We start from the raw sequence: 13,037 nt of genomic DNA, 5'->3' as shown, positions 1-13,037 counted from the left end.
AATATTTATTAGAAATAAAGTGAATAATATTATTTTATTATCACGTTGATGCAGCACATGGTTCAGTTAGCTTTGTATAAACACACGTGTTAGAAATGTTCTTCAATCAGCTCTTTTTACTCTCATTTCACAGCCAGGACTTTTTTACTTTTTTACTTTTTTACTTTTTTACTTTTACTTGAGTAAAGAAGTTGAATTAGTACTAGTAAACAGTAGTACTTCTACTTCAGTACAGACTGTGTACTTTTACCACCTGTGTCTGAGACCTCCTTCAGGGTCCACCTGAAGCTCTCAGTCTGCTGTGGAAAAAGGAAATCCAGGTGAGTTTCTCCTGATCACCTGAGGCCGTCATTACTGTGTGAACCCACACACCACTCCTCACTCCTCCCACCCGCTGCACACAGTCACTGAGTACAGACCGGCTGATTCCTGTAAAGGGAGAGGCAGCAAAACCAGACAAACAGCTGCAGGAAGAGGCGGAGCAACAGCTGAAAAACAAGAAGCTCAACGTCATTTTGCAGAAGTGAAAGTGTGAGAGAGCAGCAGCAGAGCTGCAGTCGAGTCCTGTTTGCCTCTAAAAGAAGATTCACTGGAGTCCATCAGGTTTCTCTCAGCAACAGTGGTGAGTGCAGCTGATCACACTTCCTGTTTCTACACAAATCTTCACTCTGTTCACTTCATCAGGACTCATCACCGTCACACTGGATCCATAGAAATCTGCTCATGTAACCACAGATCCACTGTAGGAACATCGAGCTGCTGCTTCAGTCTCACACTTCCTGGTTATTCATCACTTCCTGTTCCTATTAGATTGATTCTGGATCTGGTTGATCATAAGGATTACAGACGTGAAAACACCTATTTATTCTTTATTGATATAAAGCCTTTGATACTGTAAACCAGTAGATTTTGGTCAGTACTTCAAAAAGTCATTCACACATTTTACAAAGATTATCTGACTTAGTGTATCCTGTAAGAGTCACAGATGTTCCTGAATCATTCAAAAAACAGTCGATGCTTCACTTTATACTTTGTGTGGAAACATAAATCTCATTATTTAAACAGATGTTTAATATACTGGATCAAACAGTTAATAACACATTTCTGAGGTTTATGATTCATCGTCCTCCTCACTGTCAGCTCTACTGGAACAGTCACTGTTTAATATTAACGGCTCGTTGATCTGGACTTACAATAAAAAGTATTTAGTCACCAACAAGGTCGAAGTTTACTTCACAGTAATTGATGGAATATATCCAACAAACTGATTTATTCAAGTATACAAATGATCTGCATGAATCTTGGACCTTCTGTAAAACAGAGAAACAATTTCACATCTTTTTAACGACTGTATTTATCTTCATCCCCAAACGTTGATCCTGTCCATCTGGACGCTGCACTGTACAGCAGACACTACGATGTTAGGTTTGCGTTGGGATGAACCAGTTTGTGTCTGAGTGTGTTGCTGGGTCTCCACCAGTTACTCTGAGAACTGAAGAAGCTTCTCTGATGAAACGTCTTCAAGAAACTCAAAGAAGTCCAGACGCTTTTCTCTCCAAGCTCCTCAGACTACTGACGCTTGTTTCTCTCTTTTTAAAAATGAAATTTAAAGTGAATTTTGAATCAAATGTTTCTTTTCTTTCTCCCTCAGAGTGCAGACATGTCTGCTGCCAGCAATCTGCGATCTGAAGATCAGTTTCTGTGCTCCATCTGTCTGGATGTGTTCACTGATCCAGTCTCTACACCATGTGGACACAACTTCTGCAAAACCTGCATCAGTCAGCACTGGGACATGAATGTGAGCTGTCAGTGTCCCATGTGTAAAGAGACTTTCTACACTCGACCTGAGCTGAGGGTCAACACCTTCATCTCTGAGATGGTTGCTCAGTTCAGACGTGAAGCTCAGCAGAAAGCCAGCAGCAGCAGCTCAGAGCAACAAGCTGCCAAACCAGGAGAAGTTCCCTGTGACGTCTGCACTGGAACCAGACTGAAGGCCCTGAAGTCCTGCCTGGTGTGTCAGACCTCCTACTGTCAGACTCACCTGGAGCCTCATCTCATAGCTACAAGTCTGAAAAGACATCAGCTGATTGAGCCTGTGGAGAACCTGGAAAGCAGGATGTGCAGGAAGCACGATAAACTCCTGGAGCTGTTCTGTAAGACCGACCAGACATGTGTCTGCATGCTCTGCCCTGTTTTAGATCACAAGAACCACGAGTTTGTTCCTCTGAGAGAAGAATATGAAGGAAAGAAGGCAGAGCTGGAGAAGACAGAGGCTGAGATTCAGCAGATGATCCAGAAGAGACGACTGAAGATTCAGGAGATCACAGAGTCGGTGAAGATGAGTAAAGATGCTGCAGACAGACAGAAAGCAGAAGGTGTTCAGGTCCTCACGGCTCTGATGGAGTCTGTTGAGAGACGCCTGAAGGAGCTCATGAAGGAGATCGAAGACAAACAGGAAGCTACAGAGAAACAGGCTGAAGGTCTCATCAAAGATCTGGAACAGGAAATCTCTGAGCTGATGGAGAGAAGCTCTGAGGTGGAGCAGCTCTCACGCTCTGAAGACCACCTGCACCTCCTCCAAAGCTTCTCCTCCCTGAAAGCTGCTCCACCCAGCAAGGACTGGACAGAGGTCAGAGTTCATCCACCATCATATGAGGGGACTGTGGGGAGAGCTGTGGCTCAGCTGGAGGAGACAGTCTGGAAACCCATGAAGAAGAAGCTGTTTGAGGCTGAGCTGCAGAGGGTCCAGCAGCATGAGGTGGACGTGACTCTGGATCCTGATACAGTTCATCCTAATCTCATCCTGTCTGATGATGGAAAACAAGTGTATGATAGTGATGTGAGGAAGAAACTTCCAGACAACCCAGAGAGATTTTCTTACTATGGTATTGTTTTAGGAGAGCAGAGTTTCTCTTCAGGCAGATTTTACTTTGAGGTTCAGGTTAAAGGAAAGACTACCTGGACTTTAGGAGTGTCCACAGAGTCGATCAACAGGAAGGGAGAAATCACAGTGAGACCTCAGGATGGTCTCTGGACTGTGAGGCTGAGAAATGGAAATGAGTACAGTGCTTGTGCTGGTCCTCCAGTTGATCTCTGTCTTCATCCTGGTCCTGAGAAGGTGGGGGTGTTTGTGGATTATGAGGAGGGTCTGGTCTCCTTTTATGATGTAGGTGCTGCAGCTCTGATCTACTCCTTTACTGGCTGCTCCTTCACTCACAAACTCCACCCATTCTTCGAACCCTGTCCTAATTATGGAGGTAAAAACTCTGCACCTCTGATCATCTGTCCTGTCAATCAAACTGATTAACGACTGATTTAATTTGATGAATGATTGATTTTTCTTGAAGGGAACAAATGAACATATCGAGTGTAAATCCTCTACAGTCTCCATGTTTCTATAGAATCTGATCATCAGGACTCTGATTCACACTTTGATTCTCATGGAGTTTGATTTGAACAGAAGAAAAGTTGAATCAGGAAATGTTCCAACTGATGGAGACTCGAGCTGAGGAGCAAATATCAGAGAATAAATGTCCAAAAGCTTCATTTACAATAAAGTTTGTTCAATGCTTTGAGTGAATCCAGACTCATGTGTGGCTGTTATACGGAGCATCAGAGTCCAGCTGAGTTATGTTGGATACAAACTGCTTATTTTGGCTCTGTGAGGAGTTTTGTTCACTGAAAACTGATGAGACGGATAATATTCAAAGACCTCTGTAGAGATTCATGCATCCATGTTCTCCACCTGCAGGTGTGGAGGAGAAAGGTGGAGCACAGACTGCTGCATCCTTCCAGTCACATCATTTTGATGATTATATTTCCATGTTGTGATGATTTGGGTTAAAGATCAACAGAGTTGAACGGCTGCAGTCACAGCATGAAGACGATGCTGAAGCTGAGCTGTCAGTGAACATGTTTCACTGACAGCTGCAGTCTCTGTTAGTCTGCATGTTCAACACACACACAACTTTCCCCCTGAGGCAACGATGCAGCAACAACACAAAGAACAGCTGCAGACACACACACACACGATTGTGCGCTCCCTTTCAGTCTGAACTCTCAAACACACAAACAAACAATGTCGTACTTCTTCAGTAACAATGATTTGAGGTCTCTACCAGTGTCTCTTGTTTTGACCTTTGACCTATTTATTCCTTATACCTTTTATCTGATATTTTCACCTTATTGATTGATTATATATATCTATTATATTTTATCGCCTTACCTTATTTTGACCTTTGAACTATGTCCTTGTTAGCCTTGATAAACCTTGATCTTCCTTCATCAAATGTGAAATTTCTTTCACCAAACTCACAGCGACAGTAACTGACAGTGAATTATTTTAATGTTCTTCATTGCATTTGTTAGAAACATTTTATTTTCCTTTAATTGCGGGACTTTGGTTAAGTTAAATCCGATGTATTAACCGACCTTTGAGGTGAAGTGCAGCTGCGAAGAACGCTACGGCAGGCAATGAGGTGTGTTTAATGTCACTCTGTTATTTTGAGCGTCCAGAAATTGAATGTCTTGTTTTTTTCTTACTTTATTATTGCTAATTTATTGGAGAATTAGGCCATTTAATTAAGATAGATTTTATGTTGTTGGTTGTAAAGATCTGGATGGATATTTTATTCTGTATTTCTACTTTTCAAGACTTGGTGAATTGCCTTTTTCTACTTTTTTTTTAGTTTTGTTAAAATTAGCAGCAGTGAGAAGTGTTCAGCCCCTCAGGCCATCACCAGTAGGTGAAGTGTCTTGCCAAAGGACACAACGACCAGGACAGAGAGTACGGGGATCGAACCGGCGACTTTCCAGTTACAGATGCGCGTCCCAACCCCCTGAGCCATGGTCGCTCAACCACCGTATACAAATTCAAATTTTATTTGTCACACACACACAACCATACACAGTATGACATGGGGTGAAATGCTTGTAGCTGTACGATGCCCGACCATTAAATGACAGAAAAAAGTTTTACAGTATTTACAATTTACAGGTTACTACAAAATTTACAAATTAACTTAGAAATTTACAGTAAAAAATGTGCAAATAGCAGAAAGAGATTATAAAGATTATAAATAATAGGAAATGTGTGGTGGTGCGTGTGGTGATGTGATGTGTGGGAGAGTCCAGTCCTAAATCTGGTTCAGGGCCCGAATAGCCTGGAAGAAGCTCCTCCTCATTCTCTCTGTTTTGGCCGGAAAAGAACCCGACACCAAAAACTGAACCGTAGAAAAATGTTTTGTTGCAGATAAACTATTAACTTTATGTTATTTATTTTCAGCTCATACCATCATTAAAGCATGTTAGAACACACATGTAGGATTTCACAAATCATCGCTCCTAAATTTAATCGTATCCATAACAACAGTTTGTACGTGTTCGCTTTGAAAACATCACATTCTTTATGTTAGTTGGTTTAGACGAGTGATCTCCAGGATGAATGAGGGCAGAGTTTCATGGAGACTGTTTAAGTGTAAACCTGGATTAAAAACCCCACATTTGAACACCTTCATCAGTGGCTGTGACCATGTTGAAGGACTAATGCTGACGTGCTCTGAAAGCACAGAGCCCTGAGGAGCTCCACTGGACGGTCTGTTCACAGAACTTACATTTAATTATTTCACTTTTATTTACATGCAAAACACCCTCAGAGAGAACAGCTGTTTCAGAGCTGCCAGCATTATTGGAAAGATGAACTGAAATCCTAAAATAGTCCAATTTATGACCCACTAACACGGTGAAATGTTGCAGGGTTAAAATGTGTCGATGGACGAACTCTTTCAGTATGAGATCAAATAATACAAAAAACCTGAAGGTGAGGAGGAATTAATTTAAAGTAAGTGTGATTTAAAGCAGACTGATTCTCTCCTCGTCAGGCTGAAGCTTTCACCGTCTGACGTCTGTAAAGAAACTGAAACACGTTCAGTGTTTAGTTTTACTTCACTGTGGGAGTTACACCTGACCCAGAGCCACACGTGTGACACGGCGCACCTGTTCAGGTAAACGTGTGACACAGTGGAGGTCAAACCTTCTGTGCCACAAACACCAGATTAACCAGTTTCATTCATCATCCTTCTACTGTCAGATTTTACTGGTTCAGGTTTTATGAATCACCATCTGAGAACGTCTCTGATGTGGGCGCCACTCACAGGGATCACTTCCTGTAGAATGGTCACATGACCTGTTATAGGCCCCTTTGTGATGATGACAGCGCCGCCCCTTTCGTGTGAGGTTAAACCCAGAGAGCTTCGTGTGACCTCTGACCCTGATCACCAGCTTTAGGTTCAATGAAGGTGAGATACCGTGTGACAGGAGGAACAATAAAGTTTTATTTGTATGAACACGTAGAACAGATGAAGTCAGAAGGAAGCAGGTGGAGCTCAGTCAGGGTGGAGGTGCAGACAGGTGAGCTCAAGGGGAGGAGCCAGTCTGGTCAGGAACTCTCTGTCTCCTCGAGTGAAACTCCTCACCTCTGAAACACACACACACACACACACACACACGCTCACACATACACACACGTACACACACACACACGCGCGTACACACACACACACGTACACACACACGCGCGTACACACACACACACGTACACACACACACACACACACACACGCGTACACACACACACACGTACACACACACACACGCGCGTACACACACACACACGTACACACACACGCGTACACACACACACGTACACACACACACAGCAGGATCTGAACTTTAGGACCAAATTTTCCAATAAACAAGAATTTAACAAAGGAAAAAGTTCCTTTGCGCTCGGCTTGTGTGTCTGTCCCTGCGCGTCGGGATGATATGAAATGATTTTGTTTAATTAATCTGAAAAGACTCCTGGTTCGAGTGCCTGAAGGTGAAAGGATACCAGACTGTTGGACTTTCACTGCGTCACTCGGAGGTGTGGTTGTGTATCTGACCGTGCTGTTGTTCCGACAGCATCATGTTAATGTTGGAGGGAAAGTCACGTGTTGATGAAAGCTTCGTTTTATTTCCAGCATGTTTTATAGTTGCTCTGCTGGGAATGTTTCACTCGTTTATTCTGGATTAGTGCTCACACACAGCTGCCTTTACAGTTTTTCTCAGTTGCTTTGGTGCATTTCTCACAACAGAATTGATCTCTGCACCACTACTAAGGCTCTTCTCAAAACAATTAGTGCAAACTGCAAATCATGGTGGATAACTTGCAAAAGTAAGTCACTTCATCAAAAAGAAAAGTCAGTTGTTCAAAAGCAAGTCAGTTGCTCAAAATAAGTAGTCAATGCTTCAAAAGCAAGTCCCTTAATCAAAACAGATAATATATTCATCAAAAGCAAGTACTTATATCAAAGTGTCAGGGCTGTCACAATTACAAGTCATAACACCAGCTCCTTTGGTCACAAAATCAAATGGTTTGAACATGTTCTCATTGTGACGGATTTCTTTGTAGGTGCTTCCCAATGACATGTCAAGTCTGGACAGCATGCATGGCATGTTGAAAACCATAAATTGTAAAGAAAAATCAAGACACTTCATATGCACTCTTGATAATATTCAATTGAAACTGTTCACAGCATTGTGCAACTGGGGAAATACAGTAAATCAAACATTTTACAGCAAACATAAACTCACTTAGACAGTAAACCTACTGCAGTAGTTATGAAACAAAAACAAACAAACTGAAAAACAGACACTGCTGCATATCAATCACTGATATCTAGACGCTCCCGTCTGTCTGCCCACATATTTGCATCAACATCACAGCGAATGTCAGCTCTATCGATGCATCGGGGAAGGTATCTTCTGGAGTGTCGAATCCACCCTCTGCAGGACTCTGCTGTGATGTCATCACAAGCTGCATCCATAGCTGCTAGCAGGGTCATTTGGGTATGTGGATGCCTGTCATATAACTTCCACCTCCAGGAAGAGAAAAACTCCTCAATTGGATTCAGGAATGGAGTGTAAGACGGAAGAAACTCCATAAGCATCCTGTCGTGTGCTGCAAACCACTGCCTGACTACAGCAGAGTGATGGAAGCTAACATTATCCCAAACCACTACATACATTGTCCGATTGTCACCAGGATCATCCCTTTCATTTTGTGGGATTAGGTCCCTATAAAGAGCGTCCAGAAAAGCCAACAGGTGTTGTGTATTGTATGCACCAATACGAGGAATATGGGTGTGAACGCCATTTTCTGAGATTGCTGCACACATTGTAATATTTCCTCCTCGTTGGCCTGGGACATCAATGGTGGCTCTTTCTCCAATGTGATTTCGTCCACGACGAATCCCGCTTCGTCAAGATATACAAACGTGTGCAGAGGTTCCCTGGCCTCCAATTCCAGGATACGCTATACAAAGGATGAGAATAAAAAAGTCTGTAATGGTGCATTTGGCACAACAGATTGTACAGTTTGAATTGTAAATAGGATTACAGTAACATGCATAAATGTAAGTGCAGTACATGGCCTAAGCTTTTACAGTAAACAGAGGTACATATGCAAACATGTTTTACCTGTACATACTGTCAGTGCACCCCAGGGTGGCTGTGGCTACAATGTAGCTGCCATCACCAGTGTGTGAATGTGTGCGTGAATGGGTGGATGACTGGATATGTAGAGCGCTTTGGGGTCCTTAGGGACTAGTAAGGCGCTGTATAAATACAGGCCATTTACCATTTACAGGCCATACTGGTGACGGAGCTCCTTCACTCGATCACTGTTCCGTTCAAATGGTACTTTGTACAATTGCTTCATGGACATTTCATTCCGTCTGAGGACTCTGTCTATGGTGGAAATTGATATTGACTGAATATTTCCGAAGATGGTGTCATCTTCTACGACAGTTCTTTGTATTTCTCTCAGTCTCAAAGCGTTGTTTGCAGCCACCATTGCACAAATTCTTTCCTCTTGTTGCGGAGTCAAAAGTGGACCTCTTCCACCTCTTCTAGGTTGTCTGGCAGTCCTTTTTGAGATGCAGATGAAAAAACACAAACATAAATAAGCGCAAACATGCTTACAGTAATTGTTACAGGACTATCATTCGAAACTCCTTTCTTTACAGCATTACTGTATTGTACCACAGCACACTATGCCACACCTGGGCCAAGTCTGCGCTTCAGTTACAGTACGTCTATATGTAAAGATCTATAAGGTCATGTCCTAATGCAAGTCTCCTGTATGACTATGAAAGGGCAGAGCAAATTAGTTTGTGCTGAATAACTACATTACAGTATGCTCACCTGTTTTCCCGACGAAATGTCTGAATAATAGAACTTACAGTAGTTCTTCCAACATTTGGCTGCACCCTTCGACCAGCCTCGGCCATTGTGAGGCCATGGTTTATCACATGATCCACAAGTGTTGCCCTGATTTTGTCAGGAACGTGTCTATGTGGTTGGCCTCTTCTTACCCGGTTTTGTCCTCATCCTCCACCGATCCTCACCCCTCTTCCACAAGGCTGACGTTCCATGTTCTGCAGTTTTGTAGATTCAGTGTGCACCTCATGCCAATCCTGTCTGTTGGTTTACATTATATATATACTTGTAGAGTAGGGAATACTGTAACGCGATTCACCTGTGACTGGGTAGAAGAGGCTTTTCATTGGTTGCAAGTAAGAGTAACACACACCAATTTTCATTAGTGTGAGATAAGGTTCACCTGAGAAAAGTAATTTATGGAGATTTTCATGGAAACTCCTTAAAAATAGGGTTTTCAAAATGGGTGTACAAATTGTTTGACAAGATGTTCAACAATTTTGAGTGCACTGACACAAGCAATGAAATGAAGACTATTAGTTGTAAGGACAATGACTATTCAGCCGGTACAAGTATAAATAATTGTCACATTCATGATAAAGCAAGGAGATAGTGATGAATAGCAAGTCAAAAGTGACCATTCTTTAGATATTTGTACTTACTCAACTGCTTCATGTCCAAAGGCATTTGCCATGAACGTGAAACCGCCACAAGGTTGTGCCAAAACGACTACATGTTGTGGAGGCTGAACTAACTATTTTGCAAAGTTTAATTCTGTTGTGAGAAATGCACCAAAGCAACTGAGAAAAACTGTATAGGTTAAATCTGTGTCGGTAATGCTGTCCTTTCACGGTTCTTGGTATCAGACACTGAAAGCCTGTGATGAGCGTCCTCCTTCCCTGAGTTCATCTCCCGCTGTTTCACCGTGAAGGTTACCGTTCGTTCCTTGCTGTTGCGGATTGTTTTCTCGAGGTCATACTTTGGATTTATGTTTGACTTCTTGGACTGTGTGAATTTAAAATGATTTTGCAGTCGGCTCTATCTTTGCTAATAAGTTTGAGAACTTACACACGAGCAGAATATTTAGTGCTGAGGAGCTCATTAAAAACAGAGTGAAACACATGCAGCGGTGCAGGTAACCATGAATAAACTCCTACCTGTGAATCCCATCAGCCTGTGAGCACTCGGAATTAGATCTGCCACAAACGATTATTTTGATAGTCGACTAATCAGATCATGATCCATTGGACGTAAAACGTACAGCTTATTGCACCAGCAGCATCTGCTCTTATATAACTATCATTAGCTTACAGCTTTAAGTGTTTAAGGTATGTGCTAACTAACAATAAAGACAAGATGATAGTTTGTTAAATTTTAATGAAATTTGCAGATTGTTTCGGTGAAGTTTAATAAACTCCTTGCTATCTAAAATATAACAGGACACCGGAGTAAATTCTCGAGCATCTCACACTTCTGATAATCAGCTGTCTGCTTGACGTTTATTCAGCTGTGTAAAAACTATAACTTTAATCTCAGCCAAACAGATTTACTCAGGAACAAATAAAATACTGAAAAAAAGACAAACAATAACATTTTTAAGTTATCTAAGTGACTTATATATCATGTTTAACCTGAGTAGCGAAAGACGTTTGAAAACGATTGCCAGGAGTCCGGTGTTCTCACGGCTCTAGTTAGCCTAGCCCCCGGCTAGCTATCGAGCTAGTGGGTAACAGACGTCTCCGAAAACGTCGGAGCGCTTTTGAAAATATGTGGCGTCTTGATAAACTGAGCAGATATTTGAGGTTTACACAGCTACATTCTCGCCTGAAAATATGTTACACGTTTATTTTGTGACCCAGAAAGAATAATAAGAGTAATATTAAAACTAACTAGCTGCCGCCATTGTTGGAAACTGAGCTGGGCTGCGCTATGAATTCTGGGACACAGCTTCTTCTTCTTCGGGGTTTAACGGCAGATGGCATCCTTGTACATGCAGTGCTGCCATCTTCTGTTTCAGTCCGTTATTACACTCTTAAATCCTACTACTTATTCCTGCGTCTTTCAGGATCTTACAAAGCTTCAAACGACGCGTCGACTATTAAATCAGTCGTCGACGATTTTGATAGTCGATGTAATCGTGACTATTCGAGTAATCGTGGTAGCCCTACTCGGAATAATGTACTATTTTAAAAAGTGTCGTTTTCCTCTCCAGCCCAGCAAAACTGAACTTGAAGAGTTTATGGTTTATTTTAGTCGCGCCGAGGTAAAAAGGGAAGAAATGGAAAAATGGATCCAATGCAAAACAGAAATAATGTGTTTCAAGGACCAGTTCATGCATTTAAAGGCTCAAACGGCACTGCTGCTGCTGAATAAATATTAAAATGTTTCACTCTGGCATCCCTGCTGCTGTCAGACTGGAAATTACTATTTCATCGTGTTTTGATCACACAGGTTAATTTCTCTGTGTTTTATAGACTCGACTGTTTTAACTCTGCTTATCCACTCTCCTCGTCTCAGAGGTTATCAGTGACTCACCTCGATGCCTGCGGGGCCGTGCAGGTGTTGGCCGGCTCTTTTCCTTAACTGCGTCGGTTAATTAACCCCGTCAGGGACACTCAGCGCTGCCCAGAGATAAAACAACAAAAAATAAATAAAATTAATGAGCGCGCGATACTCGATACGCGACCTGCAATTGCTTTGCTTATCAGCATCTGTTGACTCTTGTAGTGCCGGCTGTTTGCTTTCATTGTGGCAACGGACTAATGTCGTACAGTAGGTTAGCAGATCTGAGGACACCACGTTATTGTTTCCCCCTCGTATCTGCCTGCATTCATCCTCCCTCGCAGGAAATTAATGACAGCACCGCTCAAACCTCCCAGTTTCCTGTTTTCTCGTCGCTTTCACGTTGAGTGGTTTAATCAGCTCTGTGTTTCCTCTCTGAAACCTGTCAGGTTACCCAGGCAGTTTTTCTTATCCAGCCAATATCGTTTTGTGGGGCCTCCCTTCAGGACGGTAACAGGTGGGAGCAAACACACAGAGGTGTGCATCGACTTCATTACAGCTGCGCAAGACTGGTGAAAACTTTCCAGATGCTGCTTTTCTGTTGTTTGTGTGAACATTGCATTGCAGCCGGAGGTGTAGGAGGTGTAGCACAGGAGCTGAGCTGTGAGCACACAGCTGTAAACACGGTGGGTGTGATCATAGACAAGAAGAAGATTCTTCCAGGGTTCCTGCGCTGATCCACAAACAGTTTTAGGACCTTAGTAGGTAGTAGTACTACGCATGCTACGAGGGAGCTGTAACCGGACCGAGACTGGGTTAACTATAGCCTCGACAGTAAAGGGTCTAATGAAGGTGGGTGTGACAAAGTGGCTAGGACAGAAGTCATTTGCCATTTGTCACTTGTGTATATTGTTATTCTGTGTTCTGTTATCCTATAGTCTATCATAATGCTTTAATGTAAACACAGCACATGTAACCTTGGCTCTACATACTATCCCGAGTCTGTTTGTGGTAGCATTGGTTATATTCATTTCATCTGTGCAAATGTACTTAAAGCTAAATGTAACTTCATCATTAATTGATTTGAATATTTCATTTGTTTATGTAGTTTGGTTATACTTACCATTGTGTGTTCGTCTGAACAGGTACTATGTTTAAAACAGGTATGTGGGAATGGCCGCCCCAGTACTTCCTGATTTTATAGGATATGATGTCACTGATCATGTCAATTGGGTGTAACCAAATGAAGGGGTGTTTCTTTTGTGTAAAATTTTTTA

At 42.2% G+C, this 13,037-nt stretch overlaps 1 pseudogene across 1 annotated transcript; it reads left to right on the top strand.

The window, feature by feature from the left end:
- Positions 1–473: 473 nt before the first annotated feature.
- Positions 474–3,324, top strand: LOC148102341 (E3 ubiquitin-protein ligase TRIM21-like; annotated as a pseudogene). The gene is made up of 2 exons (XR_015719325.1): positions 474–622; positions 1,652–3,324. The product of XR_015719325.1 is annotated as an E3 ubiquitin-protein ligase TRIM21-like (transcript).
- Positions 3,325–13,037: the final 9,713 nt, after the last annotated feature.

Source organism: Neolamprologus brichardi, chromosome 7 (genome assembly GCF_056152115.1).
Source record: "Neolamprologus brichardi isolate AB-2024 chromosome 7, ASM5615211v1, whole genome shotgun sequence".
Classification (NCBI taxonomy): domain Eukaryota; kingdom Metazoa; phylum Chordata; class Actinopteri; order Cichliformes; family Cichlidae; genus Neolamprologus; species Neolamprologus brichardi.
Note: the sequence above shows the minus strand (reverse complement) of the source record. Positions and strands in the feature narration are given on the sequence as shown.